Source organism: Canis aureus, chromosome 1 (genome assembly GCF_053574225.1).
Source record: "Canis aureus isolate CA01 chromosome 1, VMU_Caureus_v.1.0, whole genome shotgun sequence".
Classification (NCBI taxonomy): domain Eukaryota; kingdom Metazoa; phylum Chordata; class Mammalia; order Carnivora; family Canidae; genus Canis; species Canis aureus.
In genome coordinates, this window is record NC_135611.1 from 112,328,193 (window position 1) to 112,334,578 (window position 6,386).

Here is a 6,386-nt window from a genome sequence, read left to right on the forward strand (position 1 = left end):
GAAAATGAATATCAAAGCTTAAATAGATTCAGGTTACATTTTTTTCATCAAGAATGCTTCTTGGGTTTTATATTGCATCATATTAAGAGGCCTTTCTTAACTAGTTGTCTAGACTTATGCCAGTGTCACTATTTTAGTGACAAAAATTGGGGACAGCCCGGGTGGCTCAGTGGTTTAGTGCCACCTTCGGCCCAGCGTGTGATCCTGGAGACCCGGGATCGAGTCCCACATCAGGCTCGCTGCATGGAGCCTGCTTCTCTCCTCTGCCTGTGTCTCTGCCTCTCTCTCCCTCTGTATCTCTCATGAATAAATAAATAAAATCTTTTAAAAAATGGACGAGTGGGCATTTTCTAAAGGTTCTATTTAAATTCTAGTTAGTTGGGGCTCCTGAGTGGCTCCGTCAATTGAGCATCTGACCTTTGGTTTCAGATTAGTTCATGATCTGGGGTCATGGGATCAAGGTCTGCATCAGGCCCCAGTGCTCAGTGGGGAGTCAGCTAGAGATCCTCTCCCACTCTCTCTGCCCTGCCCCACTTCAAAAAAAAATCTTTAAAATTTAAAGAATAAAATAAAATATATTGCAGTTAGTTAACATATAGTGTAATATTAGTTTCATCTCTACAATACAGTGATTCAACACTTTCTTACAATACCCAGTGCTCATCAGAACAAATGCCCTCCTTAACCCCATCTCCTATTTCACTCATTCCCCCACATATCTCCCTTCTGGCAACCAACAGTTTATTATTTATAGTGAAGACTTTGTTTCCTCATTTGCCTCTCTCTGTGTCTCTCTTTTTCCCTATTCTAATTTGCTTTGTTTCTTAAATTCCACAGGAGTGAAATAATATGGTATTTCTCTATCTCCGACTGACTTATTTCACTTATATAATACTTTCTATCTCCATCCACATTGTTGCAAATTACAAGGCTTCATTACTTTTTGTGGCTCAGTCTTATTCTAATGTGTGTGTGTGTGTGTGTGTGTGTGTGTGTGTACCATATCACCTTTATGCATTCATCAACTGACGAACATTTGGGCTGTATCTATAGTTTGACTATTGTAAATAATGCTGCTAGCAACATCAGCATGTGTGTATCAATTTGAATTAGTATTTTATATCCTCTGGGTAAATACCTAGTAGTTCAGTTCCTGGATCACAGGGTAGTTCTATTTTTTAACATTTTGAGGGATGTTTATACTGACTTCCAGAATGGCTTCCCAATTTACATTCCCAGCAACAGTGCAGGAGTGTAACCCTTTCTGACTAGTGGAATTTTTTTTTTTTGTGCAAAGACACAGGTATGCAGAAATAACAAGTATAGAAAAATATAGAGTATGCCACTCCTCAACATAATAAAAGCTGTATATGGCAATTCCCAGTGAACTTCATACACAATGATGAAAGGTTGAAAGCTTCCCTACTGGAACAAGAAACAGACAAGGGTGCTCATTCTCACCACATTTATTTGGCATAGTACTGAGAGTCTTAACCAGAGCAATTAGGCAAGAAAAGAAATAAAAGATGTTCATGCCAGAAAAGAAGAAGTAAAACTGTCTGTTTGTAGATGACATGATCTTATGTACAGAAAACTCTAAAGGCTCCATGAAAAACTGTCAGAACTAATAAACAGATCAGGAAGCTGCAGGATGCAAAATCAATATACAGATATCAGTGTATTTCTATAAAGATTTATTTATTTATGTATTTATTATTTATTTTATTTTTTCTTTATTTGACAGAGAGAGAACAAGCAGGGGGAGTGATAGAGGGAGAGGGAGTAGCAGACTCCCCGTCCAGCAGGGAGCCCCTGGCGGAGCTTGATTCTGGGCTCCTGGGATCATGACCACAGCAAAGTAAGACGCTCAATCAACTGAGTGACCCAGGCTCCCCAAGTCAGTGCATTTCTATACACTAACGAATAACATATGGCAAAGTATCTGGAATATAAATAAAATCATCCCATTTATAATGGCATCAGAAACAATGACATACTTTGCTCTGGAGGTGCCATGAGGGGTGGAGGCAGGCACCTGGAGGCAGGCAATAGTCCTGTCTATAGTGGCAGAGGCAGGTGAGCTCTGCTCTGTGGTGACTAGAGATACAGCCTAGGAGCCAACCCCCAAACCCCACAGATTCTGGGTTAAGGAATAAGCAGAGCACACTCAACTAGAAGAGAGGCAAAGACAAAGACATCGTGGCTTCAGTGTCTACTCACAGAAAACAAGACAAAGTTCTCCATTTGCCACCACCAAGAAAGCAGAGCTTGTTGTTTGGATCATTGCCCAAAGTTACACTTGCTGATATCTTGGCACTTAGCTTTGGAAAAACTTCATCATACCTATGAGAATGTCAGAGTAAATTCCATTCCTTGGAAGATCTGTTCTTTATTGGCACAGGGAATAGCAGGAACTGCCTGTTTATCTGTGAAGAATGGAAAATCAAGCATACATTAAATGAAAAGGGACACTCACAGCCTTTACCTTCCTAAGCTCTGTATCTATGGCTTTTGAAGTTTCCTACTTCCTACACTACCCAAGTGAGTTGGTACACTTTTAAAATTGCAAGTGTACCAGAAAATAATATACTTAGAGTGGAATAATATACTATACATTGTGATAATCTCACTCCATTGGCATGATTTCTGTGGAAGATTCTCAATGACATTGAACAGTAATATTTTCCTGCTGTAGAAAAACATGTTAGGAGCTCTTCACACCAAAAGAAATTTTGTTGCAACGAACTTGTTTACAGCTAAGTAAAAGAATTCAAAGTCTTCTGTGAAAAAAAAGGAAGAAGGAAAAGAAACAAATAGTTTGGACTAAATGTAATCATGGATGAGAAAGAGAAACACAGAAAACTATGAGACACTGATGAAAAAAATTGGTATACACAGAAAGGAATGAAAAGATATCACCTTTCCATGGATTGGAAGAATTAGTTGGGTTAAAATATCCATACTACTCAACATGATCTAAAGATACAATGCAATCCCCATCAACATGCCAACAGCATTTTTCAGAGAAAGATAAAAAAAAAATTCTCAAATTTGTATGGAACCACAAAATACACCAAATAGCGAAAGCCATCTTGATCAAAAACAAAGCTGGAGGCATCACTCTTGCTGATTTCAAACTACATTCCAAAACTACACTCATCAAAGCAGTGTGGCATCATGACAGCAATCCAACCAGGTTTAAGTGTTCACTTGCTCCAAGCATGTGCCCCATTGCTTGCTGACCCAAGTCCCATGATCTGTAGCAGAACTAACCTAATTTCTTTGGGATTTGCAGACCACTGGCCTTGAGGAGTGAAGGACCAAACTTTCCCAGGTGATGAGTCCTGCCTCCATTGGACAACAGCCTCCCTGCGTGCCAGCAAGTCTATTCAGGGTCATGTCCACAGAAACCAGTTCCACCCACCTGCTTCTCCTGCATGCAGGCTCCCTCTCATGCCTTCCACTTGTAATCACCCTCCACTCCCAGTCCCCATGGATGGGGAACACAGTGTTTGAAACAGCAGTCCACCATTTTCCCAGCATTGTGGCTTCCTGAATATAGAAACATTTCCAAAAAAAAAAAAAAAAAAAAAACACTTCCTCACCTCCCATTACTTAACTCGCAAGTGTGGATTTGTGGGGTGTGAGCAGCCAAAACTGTGTTCAGAACCAGCTCTCTAGGGATCCCTGGGTGGCGCAGCGGTTTGGCGCCTGCCTTTGGCCCAGGGCGTGATCCTGGAGACCCAGGATCGAATCCCACATCGGGCTCCCGGTGCATGGAGCCTGCTTCTCCCTCTGCCTAAAGTCTCTGCCTCTCTCTCTCTGTGACTATCATAAATAAATAAAAAATTAAAAAAAAAAAAAAGAACCAGCTCTCTGTCAGGTAACAGTATTGACAGTGAGACAGAACAATGCAACAGAAAAGAGAGCCCTGAACTAAATCCATGCATATAAGGTCTATGCATCTTGAACAAAGGTGTCAAGAATATATAGTGGGAAAATATAGTCTCTTCAACAAATGATATTGGAGAAAGTGGATAGCTACACGCAAAAGAATGAAATTGCCCACTTACTTTACACATAGACAAATCAGCTCAGAGTGGATCAACGACTTGAATGTAAGATCACAAACTCCTACAAGAAAACAGGAGAAAAAAAAAAAAAAAAAAAGAAAACAGGAGAAAAGCTTGATAACATTGGTCTTGGTGATGACTTCTTGAATATGACAAAAAAAAAAAAAAAACCTTGGGCAGCAGAAATGAAGATCTACAAATGGAATATATTACACTAAGAAGCTTCTGCACAACAATGGGAACCATGAACAAAATAAAAAGGTCACTTACCAAATGGAAGAGAATATTTTCAGACCATGTACAGATAAGGGGTTAATATCTAACATATATGAGGAACACCTACAATAGCATAGTAAAAATGAAACAAATTATCTGATTTTAAATGGGCTAGCATGTCTCCAAAGGCAGGGGAAACAAAAGTAAAAAAAAAAAAAAAAAAAACTCTTGGGGCTTCAACAAGATAGAAAGCTTCTACACAGCAAAGGAAAGTCAACAAATCTCAAAGGCAACCTATGGAATTGGAGAAGATATTTACAAATGACATATCAGATAAAGGGCTAGTTTCCAACATCTATACAGAACTTTCTCTAAAGAAGACATCCAAATGGCCAAGAGACACAAGAAAAACTGCTCCACATCACTTGGCATCAGGGAAATACAAATCAAAACCACAATGAGTTATCACCATACACCAGTCACAATGGCTAAAATTAACAAGACAGGAAACAGTAAATGTTGATGAGGATGCAGAGAAAGGGGAACCCTCTTCCACTGCTGGTGGGAATGCAGGCTGGTACAGCCACTCTGGAAAACAACATGGAGGCTTCTCAAGAAGGTAAAAATAGAGCTACCCTGTGACCTGACAATGGCACTACTAGGTATTTACCCCAAAGATACAAATGTAGTGATTTGAAGGGGGACTTGCACTCCAATGTTCTAACATCAATGTGTACAATATCCCAACTGTGGAAAGAACCAAGATATCCATGGACAGATGGATGGATAAAGAAGATGTGCTATATATATATACAATGGAATACTACTCAGCCATCAGAAGGATGAATACTTAGCATTTATATTGATGTGGATGGAAAGGGAGGGTATGATGCTGAGCGAAATGATTCAACCAGAGAAGAACCATTATCGTATGCTTTCACTCATATGTGGAATATAAAAAACTGTGCAGAGGATCATAACAGAAGGGAGTTTTTAGAAAACTGGATGGGAAGTCATCAGAGAAGGAGAAACCCATGAGAGATTCTTAACTATAGAAAACAAGCTGAAAGTTGCTGGGCTGGAGGTGTGTGGGTGGGATGGGGTAAATGGATGATGAGGATTAGGTAGGTCACGTGATGTGATGATTATTGGATGTTATATGCAACTGACAAATTAATGAACACTACAGGGGTGCCTGGGTGGCTCAGTCAGTTATGCGTCTGCCTTTGTATTAGGGCATGATCCCAGGGTCCTGGAATCCAGCCCTGCATCAGGCTCCCTTCTCAACAGGGAACCTGCTTCTCCCTCTCCCTCTCCCCTGCTTATGCTTGTTCTCTCTCTCCCGGCAAATATATAAAATCTCTTTTTTTAATATTCATTCATTCATTCATGGAGACACAGAGAGAGGCAGAGACAGTCAGAGGGAGAAGCAGGCTCCCTCAGGGAGCCTGATGTGTGACTCCATCCCAGGACCCTGGGATCAAGACCTGAGCCAAAGGCAGATGCTCATCCTCTGAGTCACACAGGTGTCCATGTTTTTTTTTTTATTATTTAAAAACAGTACATCTAAAACTAATGATGTAATTAATATATGTTGGCTAATTCAATTTAAATTTTAAAAATGGGATGCCTGGGTGGCTCAGCAGTGGGACGCCTCCCTTCGGTCCAGGGCATGATCCTGGAATCCCGGGTTCGAGTCCCACATCGGGCTCCCTGTAGAGACCCTGCTTCTCCCTCTGCCCCTGTCTCTGCCTCTCTCTGTGTATCTCATGAATAAATAAATACAATATTTTAAAATAAATAAATAAAAATTTAAAAAGACTGATGAATCACAGATCTCTACCTCTGAAGCAACAATTCATTATATATTAATTAATCAATTTAAAATTTTAAAAAGATGGGCGGCCTGGTTGGCTCAATGGTGGGATGCCTCCCTTCAGCCCAGGGCATGATCCTGGAGACCCAGGATCAAATCCCACATCGTGCTCTCTGCATGGAGCCTGCTTCTCTCTCTGCCTGTGTCTCTGCCTCTCTCTCTCTCTCTGTGTCTCTCATGAAAAATAAATAAAATCTTTTTTAAAAACTTTTAAAAAGAAA